This window comes from Pieris napi, chromosome 2 (assembly GCF_905475465.1).
Source record: "Pieris napi chromosome 2, ilPieNapi1.2, whole genome shotgun sequence".
NCBI lineage: Eukaryota > Metazoa > Arthropoda > Insecta > Lepidoptera > Pieridae > Pieris > Pieris napi.
Window position 1 is genome coordinate 5,971,502 of NC_062235.1, and position 22,725 is coordinate 5,994,226.

A 22,725-nucleotide genomic window follows, 5' to 3' on the forward strand; every position below is an offset into this window, starting at 1 on the left:
TTATAGGTCAATTCCACGAAGTATAAATTAGCAACGAGTTTCCTTTACTATTTATTGATAATAGGCTTGCTATTTCTATAGTCTATGACATATTACATTTTATTTTATTATGAACTGTACAGACATAAACACTCATACATTGGCAACCTCTTGACTCGGTTTTTAAATTTTTATACACCTTATATTTGTATAACCTTTATTATGCAATAGGTATTTCATAAATATTAATACATACGTATTTTTTAGTTGTAGTAGGTTTGTTAGTGGGAACAAATTCAAATCACATCATAATACTGATGGTTAAATAGCCAATGTTGGCAGTGTTGGCCTAGAGTGTGGCTGTCATTCCTGAGAACAGATTCGATACTGCTGTGCACCAATGACCTTTCTATGTACGCATTTGTCACTCCCTTGTACGATGAAGGAAAACTCGTGAGGAAAGCGGCATGCCTTTGATTTAAAAAGTCGATGGCGAGTGCCAGGAACAGAAGGCTGATCACCTATTTGTATATAGAGAATAATAAATGATCATGGAACAAATACAGATATCTAAGGCTGCGCTAAAAAGCTTGTAGCGCCACTGGTACATTTTTAAAAGCTTGCTACACAATATGTGACGTTACATAAAACTTATCTCAACCAGCAACAGCCTATGATGTATTGTAACATTGACGTATATATATACACGTGCTTTACAGGTGTTTGATGTTACGGATAAAGTGAAAATTTTCTTTAAAAACATTATTGTTTTCATTGAAAAGTAAGCAAAGCACGACTGGATTCAATTCAATTAATACAATATTTTTTTTGAACATTTTTTAAAATAATATAAATGAACATGAAACTGTATTAATAATATTATATTTTCTTAAAAACTCTTCTAACTTTTCTTTATGACATTGCATGCCTGGACGTTTCGAATCTTTCCAGTTTAACTGATATGCCAGCAACAATGCTGTTATTGTATGTAAATCAAGTTTTTTGGTCTACATTCCCATGACCCGGTCGACTCTATTACATTATACTAATTACTAGAACGGAAAAAATCATATTCGCAATTATTGCGATCATTTATTGAAATTCATTTGTCCTTACGACTGATATGTTGGAATTCAATTAAGGACTTAAGGTAATATTTAGAGTAAGCTATGACTCTCATATGTCGAAAACCTTCATTTTTGAAATTTCAGGCATATAGATCAAGAGCCCAGGACTGCCAGACCTTCGTCATTTTATAAAAGCTGAAAGTTCTTCTGTGCGTGTCCCCTATACAGGTAAGAACGACCAGAGACTATAGAGTTTGGGTAGTGGTTACTTTGGCAGATAACAGGTAGTAAAGACTAAGCGCTCGCGCTCGGACCTACAGCGGACTTTCAATGTGTCTGGCAGGGTGTAAAAACCATTGAAACTGTCCGGCTATTGAGGCATCATTTTTTCATAAGTCCCCAAGTACCATATATAAAATTTAGCTTTTATACTCTAACGAAAGTATAATTATAATTTATTAATGTTTAGGGGTGTCTGGCAGGGGGTAGCAACTGTCATAAGTGTCCGGCAATGTATGACGATATTTATAAAGTTATCCCTAATAAAATTTAAAAAAATTGAGCTTTATACTTTAACGAATTTAAGGTACTATTACACCTTTACTACCTGTTATCTGCCAAAGTAACCACTACCCAAACTCTATAGTCTCTGGTCGTTCTTACCTGTATAGGGGACACGCACAGAAGAACTTTCAGCTTTTATAAAATGACGAAGGTCTGGCAGAAGCAAAGAGTCCTGGGCTCTTAGGATAATACCCTAATAAGACCAAGGGAGCCTATCATGAGAGAGCATATTGACAACCTACAATTGAGATGCATCGGTTATTCATACCATGACGTCGAAAAGTCAGCCCATTTAGGTTTCCACGTGACCTTAGCGGTTATCAGATTTCGTTCATTCAATTTGTATGAAACTTCATACCATCCACCACAACTGAACCAAAATTGGACTGTTTCGCCTTCAAACTAGACAGAATGAGTTTAAAAAGTTACTTTTGTTCAACTTATTGCATCGAAATGTCCAAATAATAGTTTAGGACATACAAAATTCAATATTTTAATTAAAACTAGTTCTTAAAGGAAAACTGATAGGATGTACTATGTCTAATATAATTATAGTTAAAACTTTATAAAAATTACATTTCGGATATGGAAGTTTTATTTTGGGTTATTTGAGTTTAGGATGTGTGATTATGAAGATAAATGATTTTTTTATATTAAAGTTATGATTTTCCAGTTATAAGTTGTAATATTACGTTTAAGAAGTGTCAACTATCATAGCACCAGAAAACTTTAGGTTTAAAATATATCAAAAGATTAGTTTTATATTTAATAATTATATGTATTAAAGCATAATAGCTTTTAGTCATTGATTAATTATCTAAAATAATTATATTTTTTTTAACTCTTTTTTAAAGTATACATTTATTTATTATTTTATAAAAAAATCGGTTAAAGCAAGTTTGACAGTTAAATTCAAAACATACATAGAAACTACAAATAAAATTATAGTTCTTTCGTTCGGTCTTGTGATTTCAATACGTTTCAGTTTATTATAGGAGATCTTGGTACGAAAAAGTGCGATTGAATTTAGGAACCTATCTACCATATCAACTGGAACGTTTTAAGAAAGCCCATAGCCCCCTTAACAAGAATGTCCATTTTGAAATATTGTCGTACGTACAGTTAGTATCATTGTGCAAAATTTTGCATATTTTACACATTCAAGTAGCATATTAAATGAATGTTCATTTAAATTAAGTACCAAAAAAATGTAAGTATATGTGCATAATTTTATTATTATTGGGTAGAATTCAAGCGTTAAATTCTCAATATCGTGTCCATAATAAGTAAACATGTACACAATATCATCATATCTAAAACTAAAACATACTAAAATATACTGCTGTAATAAATTAACAATTTTTTTTTGTGCGTAAATAATACATTTAAAAAATAAGTAAAACTATTTAAAAAATCTATGGAATACCTCTTTCAGTTTCATTTCATTTAATACTTTAAAAAGAGTAAGAGTAATTAAGTATCAACATTTGATGCAACATTCAATTAAACCACCGATTAAATTTTTGACCCACTATTCGTTAAATCAGTGTCGTATTTACATCCCTAGGTGATTCAGCTGATATTGCTCTCAGCTCTCTTTAAGTAGCTCATTGATCTTGAAGACCAATCAGCGAATTATTTAGTTAAATCGTAGTTAAAAGGTAGTCGCCACAGACAATAAACCAGTATAGCACATATCATATTTCTTAAATGCTCGGTCGCGGAAAACCTGCCTTGCGATTCTGTAACTCACTTTTCGAACTCGCACAGCAGTTTTCGCAGCGGCGGTCGCGCTCAAATCAGTCGTGAAGCAGTCATTTTAGGATTTGGCATTCTGATAAGGAAGGCTTGTAGTTTATTGTTTTTTTAGAAAACCGCTGTGCGAGTTCGAAAAGTGTGTTACAGAATCGCAAGGCTGTATTTATCCATTGTTGTGTTCTATCCAGCGTATGGTAAGTGCATAAGCAGGATAGGATACTTTTTCTACAATGACGAGGCGTTGCCCCTTTTCTAGTTGGAGCCGTACCTCACACGTGCCATATTCAGGTCCTTGTATATAAGTATAATGGTAATTGTTTTTATTTTACTATGTAAAATCGTTCCTACAATTAAAAGAGGGTTACGTGACCTCCGCGAACACTCAGTAAATGGTAACCGCTCTTATATAAAATAAAGGACTAATGATTAATTAATTTAAAACTGTTAATATACTTAAAATTTTCATAGTATTGTCTTTTTCAATATTTTTTTTATGTTTAATAGAAGTTTATATTAATTTACAAATACTTATTTAACAAACATAATAAAATAAAATTTGTTTCGTTTCTTACTTTACAAATTAACCCATTGATTGAATCGTAATTGATACATTACAGGTAGCATATTCCAAAGGGTGGGGTTCTGCCCTCTGTGCCTGTAAATCTGAATTATAATTGCGTCACCAGGAATCGACCGGACATATTAAACTTACTAAGGCACGGATGTCCACTCGTAAGTAGATCAGTGGCACAATCATCTAAGATCTGGGCATCCGATGTCTGTATCTGTTTCCTGATCATTTGTTTTTCTAATAGGTACTAGGTGATCCCAGAATGCCCATATCACAATTGCCCAGATCTTAGGAGATTGACTGATTTAAGGCAAAGTATGAAAGTAAATGTAGTATTAAGTAATTACAACTTAGAAGAAGTCATTAAAAGACCTAGTGTAAAATCCTACTAATAATATAAAAGCGAAAGTTTGTAAGAATGGATGTTTTGTTGTTATGTTTGTTACTTTTTAACGTAAAAACGACTGAATTGATTGTAATAAAACTTTACAATATTATAGTTTATACATCAGAATAACAATTGTCCAAAACATTAAGTATGTAGGTAAAAATCTACCATCTGCGAGCTATTCTGGCGTGCGTTGCCAAAACCGCTAGAGTTACACATAATATGTAATGTATGATGGAAATGTTTATCTTAAATAATCAATAACTTTAGTAGTTTTTATTCTACGCCATGATAGTATAAGCTACTCGAAATACTAATTCTGCGCAGACGAAGTCGCGAACACCAGCTAGTATAACATGTTATTGAATTGTGGGTCAATTTAAATAATTGCTCATTAATTAGAACTAACCTTAACCTTTTCAGTAGAATATTTAACTGGTATTAGTTGTTCCATTTTAACACTGCATTATTAAAACCATACTGCACCTCTGCCACAGTGGGTACGATTCCTGGGGAAATAATTATGTACTTATCTACAACAAAAACAACGTAACCGATGCAGAATTGTGTCGAAACACTATCTGTCGCGCTAATTTTACGATTTGGCATTCTGATAAGGAGGGAGCTTGTAGTTTATTGTTTATCAGAATGCGTGAGTTACAGAATCGCAAGGCAGTAATATCTTTTCATTATGTATGAATAATATGTTACGTTCAATCGCGGTAGGAAGACAAACTCAAACGTCAAATATTTTGTTACACGAAATTTACACACTGCACATGAAATGTTTGTGCAGCGCTTTTTCAGCAAATTTCACCTCAGCAAATGGTATTGAAGTTCTATGCGTTCATACTGTCAAAAACTGTTAACAAATCGGATCGACGAACGAAGCTAAAAACCATCGAATAAATTTGTCTAAAGGTGGCGACTGACATTAAATATTCGCTCGATGTGAGTACGTTACAAGTCGAATATTCGGCATGTCAGTACGTCGAGCCGAGCAGCTCGATAGGAGCGCTGAGCGCCCGAGCGCGCTCCACTCGGCTGTCGGTTTTTTGGCGAATCCCTTTGAATGTTACATTACAAGTCAGTCGTCACCACCTATACGTCCGCCATTTTGACTGCAACTGTGGATGGGATGGAGCACAGGCGAATCGCAAATATTCAGGTGTTGAGAGCATGCTCAGAAAGAACAAATATTCATAAGAATATTCACATCGAGTGAAAATTCGATGTTAATCGCCACCTTAAAGCTACAGCTTTAGCTGGCCATTTTAGGAAATTATTAGGCTGCAGGAAAGTTAACAAACAGTAGTAGTGGAAAATCGTAAATAATGAACAAGAATTAATGAGTATATACTATGTAGATTTTCCGGACCAACTTCATCTAGGAACATGACATACTGATTGAACTCATTCAGCTATGAATATCGAAGTTCATATTATACCTAATTGAGACATTGGCCGGTCTCTTACGCGTTTGACCGACCCTTATGATAATTCCACCCTGGACCAGTTTTGACGAGATGCGAACCGGTATAAATAGGAAATTAGGGTAAGTAATCACATAGACCTGTAAAATCAAACACTTTGTGTTTTATTCCCGAAAATATTTGTTTTTTTTTGCAGGCTGATCGTAATTTCTTCAAAACAACGGGACTTACAAATCGAACTGCAAAACAATAACGAAGACGTAAATTAATAATAATAATCTCAAATTAGCCTCGAGTCTCTACTAAAAAGCGGGCTAAAATTAGCCGGTCTAAATCAGTATCGTGAGGTCAAAATCACGATATTTTCTATATGAGCAAGTGTTAATGCATAAATAGTAAAGCGCAAGGTTAAAAATCAATGCCATAAGGCATATTTATTATATAACTAAACAGCACAGTGCGAAACACAAAGACTTCATGAAGCTTTAATTAAACTGGTGTAGAACGTTTCAAAAGGCGAGTTATTGTCGGAGTATGAGAGAAAGACATTCTTCGACAAATATCTTTCATAAATCTTTGAAAAACATTCAACTTTCATTGTGTTCAAAGGCGGAGGATTTCGGTATTTATTTAATTAAAATTTACGAAATTCTATGTATCATGTAAATAGAATTTTCACCGAACAAACAATGGTATATTTAATTGTGTATACGTTTTTTTATATTTGTTACGAGAGCACTGTTAGCGTCCAAATTAAGGCACCAATTATTTTTTCTTTCTTTACTTAAACTTTAGTTAAACAATTTGCGCTTAAATGAAAAAAAAATGGTGCGTGTACTTATGTACGCGCGTAAGAAGTTATACTTCTTTGACTTTCTTTATTTTTTTTAAATATTAAATAATTAATAATAAATATTTAGCGTTAACAATTTAACAATATTTAGTATATTATTCAATTATTAATTAATATTATAATTTTATTATATTATTAATTCAATTTAATAACTAGGTATGTTTCATAACCTTTTAACTAAGTAACAATAGGTCTTTGTGAAAAAGCATTGCTAAATTTCATTGAAAAAATAATTAAAACTCCTTTATTTGTTTAAAAGGTACAACAAATGTCATTATGGTCATTCAAAATTCTTGGCATAGCTGCTAACGTCACGCATATTCTATTTCTTTTTACTTGTAGATTGTCTTATTGCCATCTCGCTCGCGGACGCTCGGCGCCCATACTGATAATTTTGTGTCACGGTGCGCGCGCATCGTAAAATTTCACTCTCATAAATTTTTTATAACGCGCCTAAAGAAGTATAACTTCAAAAATATGTTTTTGATTAGACTTACCAATGTCGATACAACCTTATTATTCCTCAATCATTTGTTTATCTATTAAGCCAGTAGGTTATCAGCCTTATGTCTCTGACACATGATGTCCTCTATGTGTCCGGACGATGTTGTCCTTCAGCTAACGACCGCATGCTAAAAACGTACATGGAAAAAACATTGGTGCACAGTTGGGGTCGAACCTACAGCAGGGTTGCTACGATGAGCCACAAAAGCTGAAGCCACTAGATCAAGACGCCGCTCTACTTGCTCTTATAGCGAAGGTTATTAATATGAGGAAACCAAAAAGACCTAGGCCCAAAAACCGGAAGAACACAGTGCTTTAATAAATAGTAAAAAAAGCTGATTATTATGAAACTGGCTTTATAGATTTTCTAACTTACTTTTTTTACGTTTTTATGAACAAAGTGATTTCCTACCTATTGAACACATGTATCGTGAAACAAGCCAGCATTTTTGAGAAAAACATTTGCATTCTCTGTAACGTTATGGGGCAGTCACACATAGTGCAACGCGATCATGTTTACAAAATGATGAATTTGTAGAAAACACGTTTTATGATCCATTATCAAGTTTCAGTTTATATTTATATTTTTACCTGATTTAATAAAGGGGAGATTTGATGACCATAAACAAAACTAGGAGTTGATTCTTGAATTTTACTTGAGATACCCCTTCAGGACTGGATTGTTTTGTCTCTAAATGCCTCTGTGTTGAATGCTGAAAACGTTTATCTACCATTATGGCCCAACTTGTATAACAGATTCGTTAATTAAATTACCCATTTACTGAAAGCGTTTATCCACCAAGAAGACCAAGAGGATTCATTAAATTTTTGGTTTAAAGTTTGTTACTTGATGTACTTAAAACCTGATAAGCAAAAATATTATCTGGTTAAATAATATAAAATAAATGATAAGGTGTTAATCGAGTTGCCAAAACGTTCTATCCTAATTACAAAAACCCGTAAATTCTTATCAAATTGTATCTAAAATTATAGCGCCTATTGTTTTTTCAAACTTAACGTTCAATTCAATACGAGATTCTAATGATCTTTTGGTTTATGATGTGTTACTTGAATTTACAGTTTTATGTAAGTTTTAGTCTAATCACCGTTTCAGCAAGTTGAATTGATCTATGTTGGGTTAACAGCCTTGCGATTCTGTAGCTCACTTTTCGAACTCACATAGCGGTTTTCGTAAAAAGACTGCTGTACGACTGATTTGAGCGCGGCCGCCGCTGCGAAAACCGCTGTGTGAGTTCGAAAAGTGCTGTTCTCAATTAATCAGAACATTGACAGTTCTTTCAGAAATTAATAAAATAAGGGTTAATTTCTTTAAGTAAATAGTTTGATACTTTATTAATAAATTGATGCATTAAACAACGTTTTAGAAACTGGGTTAGTTCCTGCGTCCACAAATCGATTGTAATTTGACCAGAAGCTATATGTTTTGATATTCCCGTTAGGTGTGTACACGATGCACAACGGTGTATCGATTGTGCAACAATATACCTTGGTTCTGTCCATTAGGGTAGCTCTTTTGTGTAACGAGCGTGTCTGCACGGTTCGATGGGCAAAACTGAATACCGATACTAACTAGGTAATATTTATCATTTCAGATATTTTAGTTCCGTATATTAATTCGTACATGTTTCGTCTATTGTACTGTAGTACTTTTTAAAAAGTAATTTTTCATTTTATACTTATATTTTATATTTATATCTTATATTTTATACCTATACTTCCGATTTTCTGCTGTGTCATGCAATTTTTACAAGACATTAAGTTAATGACACTTGACACTCAACACACTAACGATAACAATGTTTGTTATGCGTTAAATATAGATGCTAAATGGCCTTTGGCGTATAAAGGGTTATTTTGCAAGGAACCTAAAGCTTTTCATTAGCTTAGAAATTTCAAACATAGTCACTAGACCATACCAAAGAGGACTTGGAACACCCGGCCCCTTTCTATACCTGTTAATCTATTCTATCCATAGTCTAAGAGCCATACATAGATTAGGAAGTTGGTTTGAAGTGTACTTTATTAAGACAGCCTTAGGATTTTATTTTGCAGTGTGTTTCCAGATGTAAAAATAAAATAAACATAAAACTGCATTTTTAATAACGATATTCAAACAAATTCCTGCTCTGAGAAATTATTAAAACTACAGATAATTTACAAGTATAAACAAATCGTGTAGTCCATGTAGGCAAGGTTCCGAAGATACTGGCATATAGTGATATACTTGAACTATATTTGCTTTTAACAACCTCTTGTAATACAACAAAAAGATCAAATTCAAATTCAAATTCAAAAATCATTTATTCACGTAGGTAACACAATGTACACTTGTGATTCGTCATTAAAGAAATAAATATTAATGCTTCTAACTTTACATTTACTGCCAGTTTTCAAATCAAGGGCGTAGAACGGAAGAGAAGAACTGGCAATAAACTCTTCGCCACTCTTTTTAATCGCCATGTTTTTTTATTTTTTATTTACACAACGTTTGTAAGGAGCTGCAACCATTTCACCATGTTCCACATGACATTTTAAGTAATTAATAATAAGAACATAAATAAATACAAAGACTTGTCCCCTATCAGCAGGAGGCATGTTGAAATAGGAGCACGCACTTACATTCTCGTGGGAACAACACGCAAACAATCATATATTGATACCCAAGAAATAAGAGAAGAAGACGAGGTAGACAGTTTCTAAGGTGGGAAGACGAAATAAAATCCGTAACTGGAAAAAAAGCAATCAAATAACAGAGCAGAGTGGAAAGACAAGGAGGAGGCCTTTGCCAAAGTTGGGCAAACAGATGGGTTGTCGATGTCACCGATTCACTACAGACATTAGTTTAAGTTTAAAATTATGTAAAAAAATTCTGTCTGAATAAAGGCTTATAATATTATTATATTACTAGCTGACCCGGCAAACGTTGTTTTGCCATCTATCTTGTTTCTAGGAAACTTTTTTTTAGTTCAATAAAAATAACATTTAATAAAAAATAGAGGCTGATCGTAGAAAATGTAAGGTTGTATGTATTTTTGTATGTTATATCATTAAAAAAGTAAAAACAAATTTAAATTGTCAAAAAATTAAAAACATTTTTTTGGGGTGGACACCCCTTATCACTTAAGGGTTTGAAAGATAGATAGTAGCCGATTCTCATACATACTGAATATGCATAAAAAAATTCATTAGAATCAGTCGAGCCGTTTCGGAGGAGTATGGGAACGAACATTGTAACACGATAATTTTATATATTAGATGTATATGACTTATAATGTATCTCTGCATCAAACAACTTTCACTAGTTCAATACATCTTGTTAGCATACAATACAGTACCGCAAATGGATTGATTGTACAACTTACGAAATAAACCCTTTGGAAGAATTACTGTGCGAAAAATGTTTATAGTTCTTTTACACTATTTATATTGTTAATTCTATTGCTTTAAATTAAGAGGCAAAATTTCAAATATGTAAATCACAAAATTACACAAAGCCAAATCTATCTCAATTTAAAAGATCTTAAACAATACTTGTAATCCATTCAAATTACGTAACAACAGACAAATCCTGAGAAAGGGGCAATAAAATAAACAATTATAGCTTGCGACCCTTGTTAATCCCATGAAACCTTAATGATTCAAGCAATTTGTAGAGATATTTGATACATAGACTTATACTAACGTTATATTTCTTTACAGGCTTCCAATTAGATACCCCTTCTTGGCTTACCTTATCTTAGAACTACATACATACTTATGATTACTTGACATTGTAGACCTTAGATTATATTTTTTTTAAAGCTTTGTCAAAAAGGCCTGTTCATTCATGACAAATAGACACAGATAAACAATAAAATTGTCAAATACAGTTCATACTACCTGATCCTAACGCTGGCATGGTTCTTAGTATTACATTTTTTGATTTAATATATTAAAATAAAGTAAATTCTCTCCTTCAAAACGTTATTGTACTTTATCTAATAAAGAATTAGAAATGAATTTAAAAGTTACTGGGTACGATCCAAAGATCGATTTACTTTTCACTAAAATACATACAATAACTACAGTACTAAGACAATACGATAATGTGGAAATTAAATATTAAATACATCTATTTTGTATCGCTACTGTAAACACACTGCGAACATATAAGATGTCGATAGTGTTTGGCCTTTGTTTGTTTAAGGTCCTTGGTAAAAAATATAATAAAATATGTTTATTATGAAATATAAGATATAGGTATCACTTATTCCACAAACTTTGGGAAACGACGCTTATTTTAAACCAAATATCGCAAATTAATTAGAAGTCTGTCTGTCTGTCTAGCACTAGTCCTAGGCCGAATCAACTACATAATCGTTAACTTTATATGGTCTAAGATCCCGCTATACAACGACCTTCACCGAGATGCTTATTTAATGAAACGTATTTTATATTTAATTTAATATGTCAATAAATATAATCCATATGGGTTGTCTAGCAAATTTCAGTCCAGAGTATGTTTAATTAATAATTTAAAAAAAATATTTTTTGAAACATTTCACCGGTATGATTATTAGATAAATTCTATACCAATCGAAAGTATGAAGCCCATAGAATATGCAAACTTTATGCTGCCCATTCTTTTCCGGTCACAACTATCGGGTTGCCAGGTATAAACAGGTAAATCTGTACTAGCATTTGCAACGGTCTGTTTATTGAATGAAATTTAAATGAAATTAAAGATTATTTTATTCTGAACACGGTGGTATAGGGTTGGCTGCGAAAAATCAGTCCAGAATTGCGGTTGTCGAATTTTAAAAAGTAAAATATTGCTCCAAGTGAATGTGTGCGACTGAGAGGTCCCAACCGACCCTCCCATGCGATAGAAGAGGACACAGCATAGCAGCTGTTTAAAGTCCGCCCACTTAAAGAAAGAGAGTGCGCATGCTATTTGGGCTTGGAAAAGAAAAGGATAGCGATGGACTCGTATATACTATGCATCATTTTGGAGTAGTTTATTATTTAAATAGAGAAATAGTTATTTAATTTTTTTTTAATAAATTAATTATTTATGTGTATATTTTTTGTGACACTAAAGTATATATATGTCACCGTAAAATTGTAAACACCGTTAGATTGTAATCTATCTCGCGAGATTGTAAACTGTCGAAATATTTTGAACCTCAACGAACTGCTTACAATTTAACGTATTATTATTCGGTAGATTGTAATCTATCGAAGTGAAACCGTCAAATTGTGAAACGGATCGTACCTCGCGCGCTGATTAATAGAACAGAATATGCTCCGCGCCACCATATTTGTTTGTTTGTTGTCGAATGTAAATTGATTGTTTTGATGAATGTAAATTGATGTCGTGTTGTAAGTAACTCACAGCTTTAGAATTAGTTATATGAAATTATTGGGAAGTAAAATTAATCTGTGATTGACCAAAGAAGTTTGAATGATAACTAAGTTAGTGTTGGAAATGAAATGAAAGAAAATTGAACTAATTTTTCAATTTTAATTTGTGTTTGAAGAGAAAATATTGTTACGTTTCTGATTTTTTTATTTTGATATATTTTTTTTTATCATGTGATGTCAGAATTATTGATTACCTACTAAGTAATAAATACTAATTTTTGAAGTGCATTCATTTTATTTGACCGATACCCTTGTTTCATTCCTAACTCTATGGACATATAACGGTCTACTATAAAGCCGACCAATCAGCGCTCGAGGTGCGTACCGTTTCACAATTTGACGGCTTCACTTCGATAGATTACAATCTACCGAATAATAATACGTTAAATTGTAAGCAGTACGCTGAGGTTCACAATCTTTCGACAGTTTATAATCTCGCGAGATAGATTACAATCTAACGGTATTTACAATTTTACGTTAACATATATACATCTTTAGTAAAAAAGAAGGTTATAGTGATTCATATATAATACTAGCCTGATTAAAAATATTGATTGAAAAAAAAAATAAAAATTTACTACATGCAAATTATAAATCTATAAATGTAAACAATTGGAAAAAATTCAAAACCCATAAAGATGAATTTTTTTAATCAGGGTAATCTTGCAAATTTTATTTTTATTATAAGAAGACAAAATAAAAAAACAACAATTAAAAAATTACTTCTATTTATTGTAAAAAATTAAAAATACAATTTTTTTTTAAATTATTCAGAATCCGAGTCATCGGACATAAAACTACGATCTTCAACTTCTGAATCTTCTTCGTCATCACTCTCTGTTTCACTTTTTTCGACAATGTCTTCTATCTTTAAAGGTGTATGATCCCCAATGAATCCTACTGGTTTTAAATATTCATCTAAGAACCAACCGCAGTTCTCAGGCTCAAGTTTCACATATATTTATAGATTTATAATTTGCATGTAGTAATTTTTTTAATTTTTTTCAATCAATATTTTTAATCAGGCTAGTATTATATATGAATCACTATAACCTTCTTTTTTACTAAAGATGTAAATATACTTTAGTGTCACATAAAAAATATACAAATAAATAATTAATTGATAAAAAAAAATTAAATAACTATTTCTCTATTTAAATAATAAACTACTCCAAAATGATGCATAGTATATACGAGTCCATCGCTATCCTTTTCTTTTCCAAGCCCAAATAGCATGCGCACTCTCTTTCTTTAAGTGGGCGGACTTTAAACAGCTGCTATGCTGTGTCCTCTTCTATCGCATGGGAGGGTCGGTTGGGACCTCTCAGTCGCACACATTCACTTGGAGCAATATTTTACTTTTTAAAATTCGACAACCGCAATTCTGGACTGATTTTTCGCAGCCAACCCTATACCACCGTGTTCAGAATAAAATAATCTTTAATTTCATTTAAATTTCATTCAATAAACAGACCGTTGCAAATGCTAGTACAGATTTACCTGTTTATACCTGGCAACCCGATAGTTGTGACCGGAAAAGAATGGGCAGCATAAAGTTTGCATATTCTATGGGCTTCATACTTTCGATTGGTATAGAATTTATCTAATAATCATACCGGTGAAATGTTTCAAAAAATATTTTTTTTAAATTATTAATTAAACATACTCTGGACTGAAATTTGCTAGACAACCCATATGGATTATATTTATTGACATATTAAATTAAATATAAAATACGTTTCATTAAATAAGCATCTCGGTGAAGGTCGTTGTATAGCGGGATCTTATACTAATAGTAAGCCTTTTTACACAACTTTTCTTTAATACATTTCTTAAATTTATTAAAAGGCAGAGATAAAAGAGCCTCTAGGATTTTATTAAAGAAAAGTATCCCTTTTCCCAAAAAAGAATTCCTTACTTTAGATAGTCTGGTACGGGGAATTTCAGTCTGCGCGACGTTTGTTCCGAGTATGAACATTATGCGTATGTTCTATTCTAGTAAACTTATCACAATTTTAGTATACGTACATAATATTTTCATAAATATATTGCTAGGGAAAGGTAAGTTTATTAATTTCCTCGAATTTATCTCTCAGAGATTCCCTACATTTTGAATTATAGATTGCACGAATCTCTTCAGCGGGATGAAAATAGTTTTTATCATATTCACAAACAATCATGGCCGTCGCCGTCACACATATCCATATCACATACACATATCCAGGTACAAAGTAACCGAGTTTTAAAAGAGCACTTGGAATGCTCACCACCCCCTGCAAGAATTCAACTTAGAAGATGCCAAGTCTATATACTAAAAAAATCGTGAATCATAACAAAATATATAGAAAAAATAGGGTTAAGATCGGCTCCTTTTCGTCCTCTTCATAACTGAGATTCGATCCTGTGATTTTTAGCCATTAATCTAGGCAATCAGTATCAATTTATTGAGTGGGGTTTTTCTTGGTAATATCGCCAACGTACCTGACTTTAAGTTCGCTAAGAATAGTTTAGTTGGGTTTTCATACAAATAAAACTTAATTTAAAAGTAGTGATGTTTAATAGTAATATAATGTGACGGGCGTGGTACAGGGATTCAGTTAGCTTAAGCGATACTATGATAAATTGAACCGCGCTACGCTTCCGTAGTAGCATTGGTAGGTAGCATTTGGTTCTGTAATTTAAAAATGTATTAAATACAACTATAAGTTCCCTTATTTAATTATAATTAATTAATCTGTGAATATTAAACTCTATCGGCCTTGTGACGAAATATATCGGAATTTTACATGGGAATTTTTCCTGTTAAAAGCAATTCTTTTCTAGACACATACTTTAAAAATCTATGGTTGATGTTTCTATAGAGTATATTCAAATTGTATTTTTTTGTATAATTTAATTGTAGCTGTAAAAAATAACTGCACTGGAGACTTCGTAAGCAACGGCTTGAGTTCTTATTGCGAATTCTTTATCAGTATATCGTCGAAGTCAATTAATAACATTAATACACTAACTAGAATTATATACGCAGCGAGCGTTTTTAAATTATGAAATAAGTCTTGATAGGTATAATAAGTTTTGTTCCAGCCTAGAAACTAGAATTTACAATTAATAACACATATACGTAATATAATAATTAATAATGGATAAATAGTACCTAATAATTCGTAAAAGCATTTCCTTGCTGTATTGTGATACCTATTCGTTGGAGTCGTCGAGGACAGCACCAGCTCTGGTGTCACTGGTGTCATCTACAAGGCGCCAACTTGAATATTTAAATAAATTAATAATTATGTTATAATTTTGATATATACATTTTTAAAATTAGAGAAATAATCTAAAAGGTTACTAACTTCTGGTGGATATTTAATGCTGTGAAATTAATAGCAACCTAGAAACGTGTTCTTGTTTGCATTTACTTGATTCTAACTTCAGTTGAAACTACATAAACCTATTTCACTATAGCTTGAACATATTTCTTCAATCTTTTAATAATTGATCACATATTGTTAATAATTTGGAACACAAAGAATAAATGATTTAGTTAATAATTAAAAGCGAATTAAGTGAGGGCCAGCGGTGAATCCCAAAAAAAACTAAATTATTTAGGTTACTTTAATTAATTAATAATACAATAATTGAGACTTAACTAAATATGAATCGGCCTGATATGAGGTGCACGATCATATCATAATAATCTATATCATAGACTTATTACTAGTTGAGAATTGACCGGTCCGATGTGAGGTATACGATGGTGTCTGTTGTCGGCTTCCTTTTATAATGGTGTTGCGTCAGAACTCAGAGGGGTACAGGTACTGCTTATGCAGGGCAAAGGAAGTGCAATGGATATTTAACAAGCGTAAATGCAATGTAAAAAATCATCGCCTACTTGAAGCCAATATTGAGCCCTTTAGTTTACCACACTCTTTAATTGTATTTTAAAATTCTCGTTTCCGATAATGTCCAATAACATATAGTACGGGAGGTAGCAACGTTTTCGAGAAAGAATTTCAGGTTAGAGTCTGGGCAATCTGGCTGGCGGTAGAGGTTGCGTTCATTAGTGCGCATCCTATCTCTCCGGTAATAATCCTGGATTTTAAAAGCATTTTTAATTATTTAATTATTCATACAAAGTGATAAATGACTAAGTAATTAAAACTATTGAAGAATCATTATCGTGTGAAGAACACGAAGAAGCTGATTCTAGGATTATTTTTCATATTTGCCAAATCGATTTTGACGCAGAAGTGTAATGTGTTCTGTGCTGCTGATTGATTGCAGATGCTGCAGATGCTGTTCTGATTCTGAACAAAAAAAAAATTAAAAATTACGCTTCTTAAAATGCAATGCTTCATCATACTGCAATACTTTTTCATTTTAATTCAAGACTTAACAATCGAATTAATGTCTGGCAAATTCATTTTTAGTTTTTCTTATATTTAAATAACATAATATTAAAATTACAGACATTCTAAAATACTTTGAATTTTTTATAAAAAAAAAACTTAAAATCGCGTCTGGCACATAGTTAGCAATGTGAAAAATGTCTGGCAATAAAAAAAGTATGTCAGGTAGACTTATTTAAAAACGGAAAATTAAAAATTACGCTTCTTAAAATGCTTTTAAAATCCAGGATTATTACCGGACAGATAGGATGCGCACTAATGAACGCAACCGCTACCGCCAGCCAGATTGCCCAGACTCTAACCGGAAGTGCAAGAAGGAAGACATATCACAAAATCAGCTGACCTAAAATTCTTTCTTTTCAAACGTTGCTACCTCCCGTACTAATAAGTGACATTTAGATTTATGAACCCTTAGATAAGCTAAGTTTGTTTTTGATAGCGTCGCAACCACATTACGCCTAATTTTGTGTTATTTATAAGTTCATATTTTAAACCATTAAACCCAGCTTCGACAAGTAAAGTGTTTTATTTAAACATCTGAATACAAAAAAAACGCCATCGAACTTAATTAGCAGTATAACCTTTTTATGTTTGGGCCTCTGATTTCTGTAACTGTTTCATAATATTTTGTCAATCTAATAGGCAAATAGGTGTTCAGCCTCCTGCGCCTGATATGCCGTCGAGTGTTTGGGTCTAAGGCAAGCCGGTTTTCTCACGACGTTTTCCTTCACTGTTCGAGCGAATGATAAGTGCACATATAGAACGAAATTCCATTGGTGCACAGCCGAGGGTCGGAGCTACGACCTCAGCGATGAGAGTCGCACGCTGAAGCCACTATGACATCAAACCAGTCTTATAAAGACTGTATTTATGTACTCATTTTAAGTGATTACTCTTTTACCTGATTAAAATTAGTGTAATAATGTAAATTCTCAGTTCATTAAAATATATCGAAATCTATAAAGACATCATGAATTTCAATGTGACCATTTAAGTTCTAAGGCACGTGAAATGGCACAAAAAGTTTTACAACGTCAGAAGTATTCGCTTTTAAATAGGCTAAATAAACAGAGAAATAGACGAAAAAGTTTGTATTTGCAGTAAATAGGACATGACTGGAAGATATAGCTTGTTAACCATATGGACTTGCATGATTGCCCACTGAAATATTATTTTTTAAGTAGTATTTATAAATAATTAAAACTATTGTAGTACTACAATCTACACGTTAAATTACATTTATTTATCGTGACAAAAAAGTTATTTATTCCTTATAAAAATAAACACAATTTGCATCTCAAAAAGCAACTTAAGAGAGCAAAAGCAGTTTCTTCCCGAATACCCAATTGTATTAAGAATATCACAACTTTTATATAACTTGAATGTTAATCTTATATTTATAGCTGGACAAATAAACCGAGGAAGGTTGTCGTTGTCCAATTAATCAAAACACAAAGGTCATCAAACAAGACCAACAATGCTTTACGAAATAATTTAAAATAATTCTCCGCCAGCTTTAGGGACAGAACTATTAACATTTTCATCCCATACTAACCTTTAAGGCTGAGTTCATACAACCAAACGTTAAAACTTAATAAATATATGTATTAGGAATTAAAGGTACAATCAAATTTATATTTAATTAAGCTCATTTTAGTGTGTTGTAACGAATAAGCTCAAAAATTCATTTTAAATTTAGCAACATCGGTAATATTTATTTTCTTTTTAACAACAAATGTCCAGCCGAAACGCCGCTAGTAATAAATAAAGCTGTCAAATTGTTAACGAAGTATTGAAACAGTACTTGATAATTTTGGTCTTCATTAATGTTTTCTGGTCGCCGATCATTTTTTTAATGGAATCTCGCTGTTGGCCTTAAGGGTCTTTACAGCTCAGCTCGGGCTGTTTTGGCGTGCGTAGCTCGGACTGAATGGGCGTTACCCGCCGATAATGTGCAAAATTGTATGACTTTTGAACACCAGTCGCCGTTGTTACTAACTGCTGGAGGTACACTCCTGATTGTTTACGGGTTTTCCTGTAAAAATATAGTAATGTTTAATATATTTTTAAAGTAAAACAATAGATATTTTCACTGTCAATTAGATATCAGAACGAGTTCTGCTTTTGTGTGTAAAGCGAAACTTATTTGAGAATATTTATTTGATAATTGTTAAAATGTTTTATTAATCAAAAGAACTAAAATGGAAATGGGCTGGACATACCATAAGAGAAGCAGATAAATGGAGCAAAATTATAACACTATGGCAACCAAGAGGCCATAAAAGAAACAGAGGTAGGCAATTTAAAATGTGGGCCCATGAAATCATGGAAATGGCTGGAAAGACTAAGGCCTGGACGAGATTGGTATACAATAAGGAAAAATGGAGGACATGGGGAGGCCTTTGCCCGTAGGTACACAGAATCATTTATCATATATATTTTGTATTTCTGATATAAGGCTATAAATAACAAAAAATGTTTTATTTAATCTGTTTATAAATAAACCTGTGCATTTAGCCTTATGTAACCTTATCCCTGCAATTACGAGAAATGAAAAGGAATTTTCACTTTTAATAATAACTAGAGCCTACACAAGTTTACGTAAAAATTTTGAAAAGTCTTTGTAGCAAAGTACAATTTCTGAAGGCTTAGATTTCTACAGCTTTGCAACTGAAATATCGACCTCTAGTAGGTGGTACTCTTAAACATCCAAGTTACTAATTAAAAATGATGAGAATATGCTTAACAAATATATCAAAGTTTATAAGAATAACGAAGATCTCCCTTCACCATATTTTGTAACATTGAAAGCCGCGTATTATTTCATATATCTATTAAAATGGTGACCGATTTCCTGTTTCCAAATCAAAACTTATCAAATAAGTACTTGAACATTGTATCTATGTTATATAAAACATAAATACACACACAAATACTCAATCTTGTTTCTGCAAAATCACTGTTATTAAAGCTATAAAGTTATATTAAGTATAATTTGATAAGTCGACACATATACGTAGTTACACAATTATTCAAATAAAATCCGAGCCGTTGAACACTCGGAAAATATTAAAAACATGGACTCGGTTTTAATTTATTACGAGTATTTATTGAATATGTTAATACAAAGAAACTACCGCTGCATGTGTACGATGGATAGTTACCAAAAGTATTTATTTTTCTTATACTGGATTGATTCAATGATCTTTTATTATTATTGTATGTATGTTATTAGTTCAATAATAATTATGATTTAAAGGTCGTTCTAGAAGAATCGATTTATCAATTTAAAAAACGGCACCCTATATGCAAGAGTAAGAATTCGATAACAATATACAATGGCGCTACAACCCTACATGGGGATTGGGCTCAGATTGAAACGGTTTTTCGATTAATTATTAATAGATATGCCTGTATTTGACACATATCATAATTTTTTGGGTTTGAAACATGCCGGTTTCCTTACGATTTGCCTTCAACGTGGGAGCAAGAGCTAATTGCGCACGTAGAAAGATTAATTCTATTGGGGCTCAGCCGTCATTGCTCGTGTTCATTCAATACGAATTAATTTTATAATTTGAACTTGAACCTGTTGGTTTTATAGATTCATTGTCACTTACGTACTACGGTATATTATATTACTTGAGTATAAACAATACTCACGTAATGTTATTTTAATCCTAACTGGCTTATAATAAGCTATAACAAGACTTCTGTAAAGGATCACTTGTCCCTTTGGAGTTGTGGACTCAACCTGAGAGTACTTGTAATAACATTGTGATGGCGTTATATATTTGAGCTGCAAAGGAATTTATTTTGTTTTTAATTCCTTATTATAGCCTTTTTAACCATAATCTACGCTACCTATCTCTGTCTATCACCATAGACGTTAAATACTTGTATTTCTATTCAAATAATATCAAACTGAAACTCTATATAGGGCTTCCAGTACAAGACTCAATCATATTTTGATCGACTGATATATAGTGGGTGGTTTTAGTGAATATTAAAATAACAAGAGTTTTAATATTAAAATTGTGTAAGCTCGAACTCATAGATTTTTCAAAATTCCTCCATTTAGTTCAAATTACGTTTATGGAGAGTTGGAGTAAGTTTTCCATTGAAAAATTAGTCGTAAATATTTTATTTATATATTTATTACAGAAATACTTACACTCATTATTATTAGTATAACATTTACTCATTATTAAATTTCGTACATTGTTCGTGCTGTCTGTTATGTTCCCAATCAATTATCTGTTATTTCCTTACTCGACAACGAAATAGAAAAATACTAGATTAATTAATAATATATTAATTCAAATGGATAATGGATGCCATTGAAAAGGTTATCTATTTCACAATGGATACGATACTTCGACATAAAAAATTTACTTATCCCCGAAACAGTAAGAGGACTTTCATAGGGACAGTCCCTTTACTTATCTATCGGTACATTAGTACTAATAAATTCAGCAACCTGTTGTTTTAGTTTGACTAACCAGGATATTAAAATTAATGGACGAAATGAATCTTCTTGAACGTATGTTTAACATTGTAAATGAAAATTTTAAGATCGTAAGGTGTAAAGCAAAGAAGGTTTCACATATTCAAAGAATGACATTAGTATCGATCTGGTATGGGTTCACCTCTTCAAACCAATATACATGCAAATTCGCGAGACAACAACACGTATTTGTACAAGAATCGAAAACAGCTCAAAGTTCTTCATACATTAATTTTTAAGGAATATTGTACGTTTTTTAATAACGTACGCACGTTTGATAGACGTACTATTTATTTCAATCATTCGCGCTATCCGAGTTCGGACTACTCTTAAAAGTTATCTACGTTACTCATATTAATAAAGTTAAAATTCTCCATCCACCATATATTTAAAAGGCAATTGATCATTTAAATCTTGTCTCAAGCCATTAAGTAGATGGGTGTCGTTTGAAATCACTTAGAAAAGGCTGTGACTGCAAAATTCAGAGAACAAGCGTTATTTGCATAAAGTTCCTATTTACCGACCGCGAAGGCTTTCAAGGAAATTGTGCTGAATATTCATTATGTACATATTTCTTGCGACTTATGGCCAGTCTCAGATACCTTTGATTCTCTTAATCCTGCACTTCTACTCTGTTATCACTACATAGTAGATATAAAACAAAGTCGCTTTCTTTGTCCCTATATCCCTATGTATGCTTAAATCTTTAAAACTACGCAACGGATTTTGATGCGGTTTTTTTTAATAGATAGAGTGATTGAAGAGGAAGGTTTATATGTATAATAACTGAATTTAGTATGAGCATTTCACCCGTGCGAAGCCGGGGCGGGTCGCTAGTAATATTATAAGACGAAATTCTGTTTTATGGATGTTATCTATTTTTATAAATATATAATAGCATAAAACTGGTCAAATAAATGGGTAGTCATACTTTGAACACAACAAGTCTACGCATTACCTTATTTTTATAAGGAATTTAACTAATAATATATAAACCGAAGACTTTATTAATATCTACTTTGAGATCGAACAATTCCTCCATAATTATACTTGTGGGTGAATGATGATATACCGGTCTCAAGATATCGAGGTATATTAGTTTAAAGTGCTTAAAATAGTCTTTATGGCCAGGTAATTTCTAACGTAATTAGATGTTCAGCTCCAATTATAGTACTTATAAATAATAATCTTTAAAGTTAACCAATTTTAAATTATGTAGATTGGTCTTATATACGTCGGTCGAGAAAATTAACTGATATAATCTTTATTTG